The following is a 15,551-nucleotide window of genomic DNA, read 5'->3' as shown; positions in this document are numbered from 1 at the left end:
TTGAGTGGCAGGAGGAAAAGCCATCCCTCATTCAGGCCAAAGAAGACTTGGAATTCGAGAACAAAACCCTCGTGGCTGCTGTATGGATTGCTGAGCAGAAGCTGAAGAGTCATCAGGTGGAGTGGCAAGAGGAAAAGACATCCCTCATTCAGGCCACAGAGGGCCTCAAGAAGACGCTGCAGGAAAAGGAGCAGGAGTGGAAGGAGAAGGAAAGCTCCATGAGGTCCCAGCTGGAAGAGCTCATGAGCAAGAAGAAGACAAAGAAGAAATGGTACAGGAAGTTCTTCTAGTGCCCAGATCCATGCTCAGGAACTGAGATGGATTCAAACACAGGCATTTGTTCTCACTGAGCTACTACTGGTTTTCTCCAGGTGCTCGGGTTAGCCAACCTTAATCAAAGAAGAAATTCTTTAATTATAAAAAAAAAAATTCAATTAGTTCGAGAACAAATGCGCATACACACCCAGCCGTCCGTGGAGAGGGGATCTCTCTCTGAATTGCCTTTCCCGAGGTTTCTTCCCATGTCCCTTCAAATTTGTTCTGAGGTTCATGGGGAGTTTTTCCTCGTCTTCTTAGAGAGCTTGGGCTGGGTACCGGTTCCTGATTTGGGTCTGCAAGGCCCTCTATACCACCATCATCATTAAGTCCGGGCATAACACAAAAATAGCATGAAATCAAATCAAATTAAAAAATTGGCTTAAAAAGTTTTTAAAATAAAACCATAATGTCATATTTGACACTTGAGAATTGAAAGTTTGTTGTAAAGCTTGAACTTCACACAGGTCTACAGGTCATTGAGTTGAATGAAATAAAACAACCCAAAAGTATTTCTTAATAGATCAATATTTTATATTATGAGTTACTTATTTCACCGAATGGCAATAATGACATGAGTCATATTTCCTGTATGTGTTCACATACTTGTCCAGTGAAGCAAGTTTTGATCCTGAAAATCATTTTCAAAGAACAAAAATAAATACAAAGGCCTAAAAAGAGTTAAAAAGGTATAATGATAAACACAAGAATGTGAATAATGGTCAAATGAAATGTATCACTTTTCACACAAAAAAACACACTCATTTATATTTACAATTTTATGTCATCATGCACATGTGAAATGTTAGACAGCACATCTTCAACATCTTCTTCACATGCAGTATTACATGTGCAACTCGACTAATATTTCACATGTGATGAAATAAAGAGTTACTTAACGCCTCCTGAAAATGTTGTTGTTAAAACTACAAGTATTTCATTCAAAATTTGCACATTTTTGACAGCAGTCATTTTGTCAACATATATTTGAAAGAAAATAGGTTCAATTGTTGCGTTATTTAATATTCAGCACTGACCTGAAAAGATTTGCATACTGAGTTTCAATTTGCGTATCATTATTACTGTATGTCATTGTTTTCAGTTGTGACTGTCGCTTTGTCTTTGTTTATGCCTGCTTTTATCTGTACACTTGTATGAATGGTCCAGTCATATTTAAAGTACTAAATTCTCCAAAGCTTCTTTGTGTAGAAAATACCTGAGAAGGAAACATACTGTGTGATGTTTCCATGACAATTCACAACTACAACTTATTTTGGCTACTTTTATGTTTTCCCTGTCAAATAGCTTTAAACGTCATTTTCCCCAGTGGTGTTACATTTATGCATTTTTTTTTTATTTTACATTTCAGTGTGCTGGATATGTTAATGAATAATTCTTTGATCTGTTATTTTTATGCTGCCTACAGTGAATGACTGGCCTGCAGAAATGGCACCCCAGGCTGATCAGGCAATGGTGAGCCACAATACAGTAGCTGCACAGTTGGCTTTGACTCAAAAAAATACTCTGTTTATAAAAGATATTTTCATTTTGCAAGAGCTCCCTTAAGCTAGAAAAAGGCAACACTTTAACTCTGTCTCTGAATCTCTTATTTTTCCATCCAGTCCAGCTAGATATTACCCTTATTCAGCTTTCAATAGCCTTCCAGACAGGGTCTTTAATCTTGTGCTGATATTACTGCAAATGGACCAGAGAAACCATGTGTATTTATCTCCCTCTGCCAAACACAGCCATCATCTCTTTTTAAAATCTTGTTTGTGTTTCTTCATCATAATTAACTGATATAATTATTGGCTGATTGATGAACACACCAGGAAGCAGATAAGTGAGTTTCCATCAAATGGTCTAATTTAACTTGCGTTTTTTTTTTTTTCTTTCACACTGGAGCTTCAGCTGAAAGAAGAGATGACATGTGAGACACATGTCATTACAATTCTGTATCCCCCCAAACAAATCACATTTTCCCATTAAGTGCATCTAACTGGAGAGCTTGTCACTCTTTTTATATTAGTGCTGGGCGGTATACCGTCATATACCGTGAAACCGTTAGAATTTTGAAAAATACCGTGATATACATTTTTGGTCATACCGCCCAGCACAATTTTTTATCACCAACAGATGTTGCCTACACTGTAAAACACTGTAAATTACTGTCTAATAATTGCAGTAGATTCATGTTAGTATACTGTAATTATTTCACACCAATATAAACCACAGTGATGTATTGTGTCTCCAATGTAAGCCATACACTGTGAAAATACAGTATTCAGATGTAAAATTACATCATGATTCTGTAATATGCATCTGTAGCTATGCATACAGTCAAGTTACAGTACATGTGTAGGCCTGGTAGCCTGTTAGCATGTGTAGCTTGTTGGACCACTTGTAGGCTTGTTATCCTGTTAACTTGTTGTTAGCATTTGAGTCTGTTAGCAAGTTAGCCTGTTAGCATTTTAGCATGTGTACCTTGTTGGACCACTTGTAGCATGTTAGCCTGCTGGCATGTTGTCAGCCTTTGAGCATGTTAGCATGTGTACCTTGTTGTAAAACTAAAATATTGTATTGCTAAATGATTGTATTGTTCTGTACCATTTTTACTTTCTTTTTCTTTGTACGATCGCTTCAGAATGCCTCTAAAATTCAAATTCACAGCAGTTACGTTAATATTCCAGATAATTTGACTTTTGCACACCTCTAAGGAAGTGTACCTTCTGAAATAGATAATTGTCCTGTTTCTGTGGCATCACATTACATCAAAAATGCATAATCTACAATTGATGAGTATTTTTTTTATTGGGGTAAAAGCAAAAAAAGTAGCCTACATTACAAACCTCCCTAGAGCCCCTGCAGGCGTGGCAGAATAACAAGGGAAAAAGTGCTTGAGGAATGCTTCGGGATGATTGAATATTTGGGTTTCCTCGACTCCTTTGGTTAAAATGTCTCTATTTAAGTCATGTTTCAACTAAAAAACTCTTCTCAAGCAACCATTGCAGCAACAGCAACAGCGACAGTGACTGCTCCAGCGCTTTAGGATATACAGATTCAGGACAATCATCCACTTGTACGCCAAAACACAAGTCAGGATTGATGTTGCGCTTGAAGCACATCACACTGTATGTTGCAGGACTGAAGCCCTTTTCATCTTCCTGAGCTATACATCATACAGTTTCTGCAGCCACCACCGAGGCGCCACTTCAGTAATTGGCTGTGGATTTTGAGGAATATCAATTCCAGGCAGGCTGCGAGTTGCTTTGTGCGAGGTGCTGCTATAGTGTCGCCTTCACAGGTTGTCCCGTTGCTCGGTGCCCTTGAGAGAGAGAGGAGATCACAGGCATCTCCTCATATTTTCTCTGATAACTGCCCCGGAACAAGTGAGAGGTATTCAGAAGACGTCCGTTACTTACTTTGGATACTTTGCAGGGCACCGCAGTGAGGAGTGGCTTAAAAATGTTGACACTAACATCATTATCGAGACGCTGCCACACATACACACATAGAGAATAAATCTACTTTTCACTACCATCAGAAAACACTTATTCTCCCTCTGACAGGCTCTGTGTTCTTATGCACAGCTTTGTTTTGTTGTTGCCTTTGTGGCCCGAGATGATACAGCTATAAATATGGATAAGGCAAAGCACCGGCTCTCTTTCAATGCATGTTTTTAAGACACAAGTGCTTTTGACTTGAGGCCAGGAGAAATAACCCGACAGATCTTTGCCACTTTGAAGTACCAGAGCTGATAGACTTCTCAAACTGAGTGTAGTATGTACCTCAAATGAACTCTGATATGCTAACAGCCATATTTTCTCCTCTGTTAAATGAACCCGACTAAACCAAACCCAGTGAGATTAGACAGATTAGGATTAGGAGTGAAAGTGTTTAATGGGCGGATTTGGACACTAGTGTACCATATTGCATATTCATATGCAAGCCCTGAGAGTGTCCACAGCTCTGGGACCTCAGTGTGAGTTTAAATGAGGGGACTCCAGCTCCGGAGGGACTTGTTCCTGCTAGCAAACAGAGGGCTCATTTACTCCATGACTTAACAAATCACACACTGCATCAGATGAAAATTTTGCCTTTATAGCTCTCTAAACTAACAAGAGCCTACTGTGCATAAACAAATCACTTTTAAACATTCAGTGCCAATATTAGACAAGAGGATCCACTTGTAACTTTTACAATGAACTTTATTGAGTGGCATCGTAATGTCTCTCTGTGAAGGACGGCAACTAACAATTATTTTTTACTGTTGATTAATCTGCAGATTGCTTGCATGATTAATTGATTAACTGTTGAGTCTATAAAATGTAAAAAAAAAAAAGTGAAAAACACTCAACATTGCTTTTTTTCAGCTTGCTTTTCAACAGTCCAAAAACCAAATACTCTTCATTTACTATCAGAAATGACAACGAAAATCAAATCCTTACATGGAACCAGACTAATCCTTGTAGCTCTAGTTACGATCAACTCAGTGTTTCCCACACATATACTTTACTTGGGTGGTGCCCCCAGGTATATTAATGGCTGACAAGCATATTTGGCAACCAATTTGAACATTTTATACTTTTATCTTCTGTGTGTGCATTAAGTAGGGTTGGGTACTGAACTCAGTACTGTAATTACGTCGGTACCAATCGGTGCCAAATTTCGGTACCAGAGTGCGCATCTTTACAGTAACGTTATAGAAATAGAGACAGAGTGAGATGTCTCCCCAAAACTCAGCCACTGACTGCATCGGAATTTCCTCATCCACATGCTGTTTAGTTTACTAAAATAGTATGTTTCTTAATATATCCGAGACCTCGGTATGAAACCGATAGTATGTGAATTGCATACTGAGGACAAAGCACTCATGCCCGCTAGCTTGATGCTAACACATCATGGGAATTCCAATTAACATGCTAATAATGTGCATTGTTACTGGCAATATGATTCATGATATATTGTCTCTAGAAGTGAATGATTAGAGCTGAAATTACTTTTTTTGTTATTACAGAGAGAGTAAAGAACCAGAAAAAAGGTACCGTCGGGTACTGGTGTCGAATTCCGGGTAGGTTCAAATAACAGTACCCAACCCACTCGTTAAGATGAATAATTAAAGCAACAGTATGTGAAGTAGACACACTCTTGAATCGATTCTGAAGAAAGGTAGTTGATATTTGAGTGCCATTATCAGGTCGTCAAATATCGACGCCCACCTGCCACAAGTACACAGCTACTCTGTGGGGAACACTCAGACACATATTCATGAGTCTTCATGAGAATATGTGCAACATCTGCATATGCTGCTGTCATAATTCTGATTAAACAGTATAGTATAAATGAAGCTCGTGCAAAAGGACGGCCAGTGGGACCATTCTTTTGCTTGCTTAGGGCATTTAGTTTATTTCTGATGCCATCCTTTAATTCACTCCTCCCACGCATGCTCACTTATAATTTCCTGCCATCATTATCTCAGGCTATCAATTACCATCAGCCGTTCACATCAGCAGGTCACGTATATCCAATAGCACAGCGACACACCTACATTGTTAGCCTATCATCTTGTTGCTGTCTTTTTAGATATGGTTCTCTCTCTGCCTTTAGTTCATTCATGCTGCTGTTTTTTACGTGCCCCCTCCACCTCCTCATTACCGCCCACTCTTTGCAGATTCAACAGCTTCATTTCATCAGCCTCATCTGTCTCAGCAGAATCGGCAGCCACCACCACCACCACTACCAGTGTCTGAACTCCATTGGTGTTTTTTCCTTACTGCTGCTGCTGCTCATGGCAGATGTCCCTCCATTCCCTCTGAGTCTATGTCCAAAGATCCCAAACTTCTGGAAGGATGTTATAACATGTATGTCGGAGATGTATTGCACTGTGTTGGAGTGTGGATGCCCGTTCACTAAGGATGTGGATTACAGAACCTTCTGACTGTATCGGTCTGGAAAGACTAATCTATATTGCTAAGGACAAGTGGAAAGACTTTGTTCAGCTCTGGGAACCATACATGAATTTCACAAAAGATGGAAATGTAAGCTCTACCTGAAAAGAAATTGTAAACAACGCAGGGAAATAAAAAAGGCTACATGGGAAGAATGACTCTATGTGTCAGTTTAAATTATCTCAAGGATCTCAGCCACTTCTAGACGTCAGCCTTCATACCTTCAACAGTCTTTTTCAATTGTTTGAGTGGAGATTTTGCAGAATTTTGCCATTTCTGCATTGATTTTTTCTTTTGCATCGGCCCATTTTATTCCCCAGGAGAGCAATTTGTTAGCTCTGAATGTACACGTCAGTTTTTGAGGCATTCAGAGTTGTAGGAGTGTGAGGAAAATAAATCAGATTTGGGCTGAGCTCACAGACTGATAAAGACTATGAAGCTGCTCAGCTGTCTGAGACAGACGACCAGTCAGAGAGCATATATGTTAAAGGATTATGACACAGCTCTGTTATGGTAGACTACTGAGTATCTCACTTTACCAGCTCGGCTGGAAAAATGCTTTAGCAAATTCTGTGAGCCGAAAATAGCGGAGGATGCAGAACGGAAAATCATTAACACTGATTGAATGACTACTCGCTCTTAAAATATTACTATTTAAATAGTATTGTTTTCCCTGGAGGGCATTCATCAAACATGGTTTTCATCTATTCTACAGAAATCTAATCTGGCATTTTCTGTAGATATGATTTTTTGGCCAAGTTTCCCCTGTGGAAAGAGAAAACAAACAAACAAACAAAATATAATTGTTGTTGTTGCTGCATACAGTAAATACGAGTAACCATTCTGGCTTGTGACATGATCATCTAGCTTTGTTCTTGAATATGCATCATTCAGGTTGTGAATTTTCAACCAACAAGCAGATGTGAAGTTGCCATTTTGCCTTTTTTAAAGGTGCAATATGGAAATTTTTAGTTGGAAAACAATTTTAAAAAATGAACAGAATGTGAATAAATAATAGCTTTGGCATTATGACATCTGAGTACTGTGCTGATGAGATATCTTGTCCTGGTCCAAAGTTCCTGCACCAGCAGTTTAAAAACCAACACCCTCCCGGTGATCCAGGCTCCCAGTCTAGACCACTAGCTCCATGGCTAACTAAGCTAACTAGCTAACGGCAGCCCCACTTAGCAGCAGTTAGCGGTTACTAATAATATGCTGCCCCCTATTTGTTTTGAGTATGAATTTGACAGATGACCAATTCTTACATATTGCACCTTTAAGGTTAAATCAACAGCCCCTCAAAAAGTCTGTGCGCCTCCCTGCAGCAAAACAAAATAAAAGGACAGTGTAAGACGACAGCATATCATCTGCAACATCTTATCTTTAGCTAGCAAATGGAGTAAATGATTTAGCCTGTCTGCATTGTATTTTAAAGACAAACACCACAAGAGTTCACAAAGGAGTCAAACATCCAACAAAATACCCCCCTTCATCTTCAAACCCACAGAAATGGATCTATAAATGCTGCTCCACTTTTACTGAAGAACAAACAGTGCCTTCTGTACACTTCAATTTAAATTGTATGAGTCATGATGCTGGTTCACATCAGGAGCAGCATCAGTGTTGAAGTTGCTTTGCCGTATGAGGGTCATGACTCCTGCAGAACTTGTCCAGGGCCCTTTTTGTCACGGCAATAAAAAATGGTTTGATCTGCCGCTCACTGGGGAAATCAAGTCAAACTTCAACAGGCCCCCGTTCAGACTCATTCCTCTAATAAGGTAGCTAGAAACCAATCATGGGCCGGAATTGTTCCTCAGTGCCTCACAGTAAAATGTGTTTCTTCAGTCTCACTGTCTGTACAGGAAACAGATGGAACAGAGATGAATGCTGCCCACAACTCGGTGTAATCAGGATGCTTTCTCACATTGATTCATGAGCAAATCTGTCAATAATTGGGGTATGCTAAACAAGACAACAGGGAAATACTGTATGCATAAATATGGACAGAACAAAACTGCCAATATTGTTGGTAAACAAGCCTATAATTCATTCAGGAGAGAATAATAATCTATTTGAAATATAAACATTTTTGTTGTGTCCAGAATTGTATTTCAAATTGTGTTTGTTTTTCCAAATCTGTAAATTGTTTATGACGGTTCTCACTGTTTATTAGGAAGAATCTCATTTATGAAAAGGAACAAAAAAAGTAGTCGAGAGGCTGCTCCAGAGTCTTGTTAAAATTTGAATACAAAGAGTAATTACAGTATGTGCGTGGGAGGATCATAAATCCGGAAACACATTTGGATGCTCGCACACTAACAAGACAGTTAAAAGAAGGTGAATGCTATATGTGATAAAGGGGTCGCAAATGTAATTAAGTAGAATTACAATTGCGGTCCAAAGGACCATGAAAACATTTCAGTTTCATAATTAGTTATGAAAGAAGCTATAGCTGGGGTGCATTTCTTTGCTTCTGGCTTGTCTTAATTAGCAGGTTGTTCTGATGTGTTCTGTCGAGAATCCTCAAAATAAGCTAACTTTTCTGTGACAATATGGACCAGTGGGGTCCAAAACTCTGAGACCACATTGAAAAACTCATGTAAACCTGAAAGTAATCAGCAATTTTGAGGTTTCGGAAAGTAAATCAAGTCAAATTGTCAATCTGAGCAAAGAGGGGCTTTCTCAGCGTCCAATCATGGCTAGAGTCTAGGTTTCTAACGGAGCTGTGCATGGAACTGGATCAGTTGTATTCAAGGCACGATCAGGCAAACCCAAAGTAACCATCCCATCAGAAGATCAATACATCAAGCTTAGTTCCCAGAGAGATAGAAAAGTAACTTTAACACAGATACAAAATGTTAAATAAACAACACAAGACTCCAATCAACTAAAGTACTGTCAAAAGAAGGCTGTCTTCTAGTAATCTCCCCTTTGACCAAGGCAGTTCAGGTGCTGGTTCGGAGACAGTGCCTACTCTGGATCCAGTTCTTTGCATTTCGACATCCAGGAAAGTTGGTTCCAGAGCAGCACCAACTGATAACTGCTTACGTCAGGGACTGGGGTGACCAAGGACCAACTATCATGTCTATGACTGCCATTTTTAAAAAAAAACAAAACAAAAAAGAGGCACTGTAGCATGTTCTGACGTATCAAAGGAGAATAAACAAAATATAATAAACAACATGGGCGCCAAATCAAAGCAACAGCGGTCCGAGGACCGATCATGTTTGGATGCCAATGTAGGTTTGCAAAGCCAGAAGCAACACTTGTAAAGCGTTGATGGAGTCCGCCACAGTTGTTCCAAGCGAGACTGAGGAATTGGAGACGTATACAGTGACTGATGCCCATGAGCAAGCAAACTGGTTCTTAAAAGGTCTGCAGGTTGAACCAACTCTGAACCAGCGCTACCACCAGCCCAGAACCAGAACTTGGTTAGCTTTGGTTGAAAGGGGTTATCAGAGGACAAACAGCAACTTGTGGAGTCCATGCCAACCTGAGTGCATGCAGTCATTAAAGCAAAAAAGGGACATACCAAATAAGATATTTTAAAATACATGTGCATTTTTCAAAAATTCAACTTATCAATCCAGTGTTTCCCCAACAAATATTTTACCTAACGGCGACCCATTTTAGGATTTTATACTTTTAATTTAAAAATACAACCCAACTGTATAACTGCTGTATTCCTCTTTAAAATAAGCATGTAAGCAGGTAATGTGTCTTGATTTCACATTTAAAACACCATATTCTGACTCAATTCAGACAACTGCGTTTGTTTTGCTGGACAGATCAGTAGTTTCAGAAAGCAAAATAAAAATGTTTTGTTACTGGTAAGCATGTTTAATCGGGTCCTGTTAATAGGAAGTAGGATGGAAGCTATAATTGCCTGGGGTTCTTCAAAACACAGAAAACATCAGCTTTAATGCCAACACATAATTTGAGGCAAAATGGGTCTATTCATAACATCTGAATCAATTTGGTTATTTTCCCAAGAGGAGAAGGGAGAAGCTCTCCTCAGTGTATGAGCAAGGAGTATATAGTAAGCAACATTCAAAGATTTATTTCTATATCTGGATAGGATCAACACCTGCGTATATACATATATATCTTTCCTTTACCTTTGCACTTTTCCCCTTCATTGATCCCTCTTCACGTCATTCTCATCCCTCCTTTTATCACCTTCCCTCTTCTCCCTCAATCCTGTGCATGCTCTATCTCCCTTCTACCCACACACAAACCCTGTTTCTACTTGGCCTCATTTTTACCCCAAGATCAGCCCGACCCAACAACCTCCAATTGGGATCATCCCCTTTTTTGCATTCATCCCGCTCACTATCTGATAATCAATACGAGCAAGTACTCTACATGTCTCTGAGAACTGATAAGGCTGCCCCTACACCCTGCTAATTACATGTTTATTCAATATATGTAGAACAGGCTAATAGTATAGCATATGCTGTCTGTGAATGCTGATTGGTAATATAATCAATTTCCCAATTTGAAAATCGAATAATTGTTGTAAAGTCTTTATTCAAGCTGATATTACACAGCTAATGCCTCTCAACGTTGAGGATTTGCTGCTCTCTGTTGTCTTATCTGGCAGAAAACTGAATACTTTGGGGTTTTGGATTGTTTGTCTCACAAATAAGCAATTTGAAGATCTCATCTCGGGATTTAAGAAATGGTAATAAGCAATTTACACAATCTCCTGACAATGAGTAGACAAAACAACAGATTATAAAAATAATTGCTACTGTACTTGCAGTCAGAAAGTAGATATTGAGCCACCAGACTGTAAATACAGCAGGGTGAAAACACAGTCTACACATGAGCTTTAACCAAGCTCATAAAACCAGCACTTCACCCAACGGAGCGCATTCTCAATGTATAAACAATATGAATCATAATGTTCTGATGGGAAAAGTGTCAATTAAATATTAACACTTATTCATATGCTCCAGTACCACTCCTTGCACACTTGGAGGATAGGATACAACACCAGGTCCTGGGCAATGCTGCGATATGATCAAAAATACATCGTAACAACTGTGTAACTGAAGAGGAAAATATACCAAAAAAGCAAAAAGTACTGTAGGTAATATGAAGAGTTTCTTGGTATTCAAAGAGTTTTATAGACATCTGAGATGAGAGTGTACCAGAAACAGTCTGAACATCCATAAACTGATAGAACGCTGAAACGACAGAAAATATTAAAACACGTGCAGCAAGAAGGTAAAGGAAACACTCCATCAGTAACGCAACAGACACAATCACAATAACGATGCCTGAGGGTCAATAACATATCACAAGAGATCATATCCAACGGAAATATCCATTGTCGGATGCACAGATGGCTGCCTTTGCCAAAACAAACATCTTGTGTTTCCTGCATGCCTTTCGTTATCTCTGCTCCCTGCCCAGTTAAACTTCAACAGGGTTAATTATTAAAACTTACACCAGTTTCACAGGAAATACATGCAGTAAAGTTGTACTGTGGCATAAAAACAATTTTAAAAAATGCATGAAATTTACATAAAATCAGGCAGGAGCTGCACTCAACAAATCAACTTTACTACCAGAGCATCTCTTACAGGCTGGGCTTTATTGACGTCTCCTTCACTCTCCTCTGTAAAGTTTTGTTGTACCTTTTATAGTTTTACAAACAGCACTTTTATGATTCTTCTGAGCATCTCGAGTTAATTCATTTAGCAGTTTTGCTGCATTGCTCCAGTTAACCTGAGAAGAGGTCTAGTCAGACGAAACCCAATCGCCAGAATAAATGTTGCAAGACCTAAACAAGTAGCTTTTGTGCCTAAACCTAACCAAACTGCAACTGTTTCATAACATTAGTAGCAGTCCAAAAGTCCTATTATGTTATAAAATGTGAAATATTTGGGAGCAAGCTTTACTTTGAAAGTCTAACTGGGTTAGACTTAGGCCACTGACCAAGCTGCCACAATTGAGTTGAGAGTTGGGAGTGAGATTGTGTTGCACTGCCATGTTTCTACAGAAGCCCACAATGGACAAACCAAACACTAACTCCAAAGAGGGCCTTTTGCACTTTATAGCAGCCACTATAGTTTCTACTATACATTTAGTCAGACGAGGTGTATTTAGTTGGTTGCAATCTGCAACCTCAACACTGGATGCCACTAAATCCTACAAACTATTCCTTTAAATTAGCATTTTAACAAGCTTTGTTCATCGGTGTCTAAGGAATTCAGTCACATCTTGAGAGCATAGTCTAGTCTGTACATATACTTTACTTGGGTGGGCGACCCAGGTATATAAAAGGCTGTCCAAGTATATTTGGTTTTGTTTTGTTAAATCTTGTAAGTGCACCTTGTTGTTGCTACATCATTCGGTATCACGTTGGTTTTGGTAGTTTCAATAGTTGAATTATTAACTCCATGTGAAAACGGGATCGGGAGGAAAAACCACAAAAACAGCAACAAATGAGCAACTTTTTAAACATACATCTGACGGAGAAAGTCAACAGAGCAGACACATACTGGGGAGGGAAACAGAAAGGTGTGTGTGCATTAAGTTGGATAATTGAAGCAACACTCTGTAGGCAAACTTCTACAGCGATTCTCAAAAATGTCATTCCTCGGGTCTCATTTTTCAGAGGTTGCCTCCTGCTAGCTACTGTGCTCTTTAGAGCCCTACTGAAGCCTGTTTGACTTTGCTTTAAGGGATAATGCAAACAAAGTTACAGCATTACGCATCATATTATATAATTGTGGCTGTTTCTCATGAATTTCTGCTGTAATCATTCAATGCGAGGCTGCCAGAAGGCTGCATTAAGTGTGTGTGAGGGAGGAGACAATAAGTTTTATCGAAGTCATTGACATTCGTATACAGTACTGGCCCTCTGCCCGTTCTCAAATAGGTCAGGAGATGTTTCACATTTCTCCGTGAAGAATGTGTAAAGCTTTTAGAGGAGAGAAGGAGCTGGCAGAAATATTGCAAGACAAGAAGCTGCGCACATGTCAGCCTATTATTAGCACAAATCTGCCCAGGCTGTTTTGGGCAAGTGAAATCTGTGCTATTGTCTTGACTTGATACAACATCCATCGTAGACCCGAACAGACAGGATGCACTGTGTAACACCAGCAAAGAAGAACGTAAAATCCTAACTTTTTCTCCTTCATGTGCTTCACACAGACCTCAGGCAACAGTCACCTACTGTAAAACAAACGCTAAATACACTGACACAATCTGAATGCATGCTGCTTGTAAGCCTGGTGTAACAAGAGGAGCAACACTGACTAAGCAAAGACACAGTGCACTTAAACCGCGGATTAAGGCTTCAGACTCCCCAGACTAATTACACCTTGCAGAAATGTGATTAGCGAGAGCAGTCGCAGTAAGCAGGACACAGACGCAGACATGGAGCAGTTGTACTATGAGCACGAGCTCTGCAGCGAACAAAATCAACAAAAAGATGCTTCTAGATAGACACGCAGGCAGTCTGGCACATAACGCTAAGCCTACTTACTGTACCGGCAGATGGACATGTAATGGAAACCATCATGTGGCTGAATGAGAGAGCGCATTAGCATTTGATCCAGATAATGATCTAAAATGTCCCAGTAATGGCAGCGAGAAGAAACACGGCTCCTCCACAGAGAGAAAGAGCTCCCTCACTCTTTGACTTTGAACTTCTATTCTGATCATTTTTCATCACATTGTCGCCACATTAGTAATTAAAGAGACGACTCTGAAGAATGCACGGCGTGAGAAAATGATGCTCAAGTTGTGTATCACAAAAGGGAAGAAAATTAAAGGAGCAGTATGTCAGAAATTTGAATCAGAAGAGAAAGATCTTTTTAACTAAATAAACAAACTCTCTTTGTTTTCAAGACTGAATAAACTGAATAAACAAACTGACCTTAAAAGAAAACACAGTTTAATACTGTTTTACTTTGTTTATATGTGGCGGACCCTGCCACCTTTCTAACTTCAAACAGTTGGGGCCTTATTTTCCTCTGAGAACAGCTTGTTTATTCAGTCATGGAAAAAAAAAAAATATTTCTAAGTTTGTATTATTACCTCACAGATATTTGTAAATATTAAAATTCTGAGTGCCCCTTTAAGGATACAAAAATGTGCTTCTATGACCAATCAAAACTTCAACAGGCTAAACAAAACATCACTAGAGATTTTTTATTTCAGTTTTAAATTCAAGGTCTGACTCACTGAGCATCATCATTTATTGACTTAATATGAATAATAATAGAAAAATATAAATAACTGGCAGCTATTTTATTTTATGCATGACTCAAGTCAAATGCTATCCTTTTAAATCAAAGACTGGCACTCTGCAGACACATCACATTAAAATAAAAAAATAAAATAAAAAAGCCAACATGCATCTGTTTAAAGTTTGATAAGCTGCCATATGTAACTCTGCACCTCCCCTCCTGCTGGACATCCTACGCATTTGTAAGTGCAGAAGGTGTCGGTGGCCCTTGTCAAACAGGACTGAGATCAGCATGTACTGTGGAAGGAGACTGAGCCAAAAGTAGCTGCATCACCGGAGACTCAGACGGGTTTAACTGCAGCGGACAGGAAGCGGGGATCACAGCCCCACAGTAAACCCGGGACACCCGAAGAGCTGCGGACGAGCGCACGGAAACCAGGAAGGACAGATTTTTATCTGCGGATATGCGAATCTACAAACACTGCAGAAAATCTTTTTTTTTTTAAAGTACAAGCATCACATCGCACAGAGAGAAAACACAAGCCGCATTGCACACACACCACGTCGGGCAGAGAGGACATCGTTGCTGCGCCTACCTCTCTCAGTGTCTCCATCCCACTCACACTTGTGGTCCTGATGATACGCTGCCGCTTTGCTCCAGCATCCTAAAGCACTGTTATTTCCACCAGGAGGGGGAAACATGATGGTAGTGCTGCTGGGCTGACGTACCGCCTGACGAGCTGGAGCCAGCCAATCAGCGCGTAATCCGATATACTCCGAACCAATCGGCTCAAAAGGGAGGGAAAAGGGGGCGTGCACGTAGACGGTAGTAGCAAGCTAGATTGACGCTGTGAGAGAATTTCTAGTTAACTCCTGCAAACACATTGAGCTGCTGTCCTGCCCCTCACAGCCGCACATGAAGTAGCTGAGTGGTGTTTACAATCAAGAACATTTAAAATGATATTAGTTAAGACAAGAATTAGAAAAAGAAAAGTAAAGAATATGTCTGGGAAGTGAAAAAATAGCAATTTAGTTGTGCCCAAACCTTTTCTCATGGAGGACCACAACTAAAGGTGGGCCAT

At 39.6% G+C, this 15,551-nt stretch overlaps 1 protein-coding gene across 1 annotated transcript in view; it reads right to left on the bottom strand.

Moving 5' to 3' along the window:
• b3galt1b (UDP-Gal:betaGlcNAc beta 1,3-galactosyltransferase, polypeptide 1b) overlaps positions 1 to 15,131 on the bottom strand; it is a 61,363-nt gene extending 46,232 nt beyond the window's left edge. The window contains exon 1 of the mRNA XM_084362566.1: positions 15,066 to 15,131. The gene's annotated coding sequence lies outside the window, so the exon portion shown is untranslated. The remainder of the gene's footprint in view (positions 1 to 15,065) is intronic.
• Between the last annotated feature and the right edge of the window lie 420 nt (positions 15,132 to 15,551).

The sequence above is a fragment of the Pagrus pagrus genome (assembly GCF_965226575.1).
Source record: "Pagrus pagrus genome assembly, chromosome: 9".
Classification (NCBI taxonomy): domain Eukaryota; kingdom Metazoa; phylum Chordata; class Actinopteri; order Spariformes; family Sparidae; genus Pagrus; species Pagrus pagrus.
The sequence above is the reverse complement of the archived record's forward strand: the minus strand, read 5'-3'. Positions and strand labels throughout refer to the sequence as shown.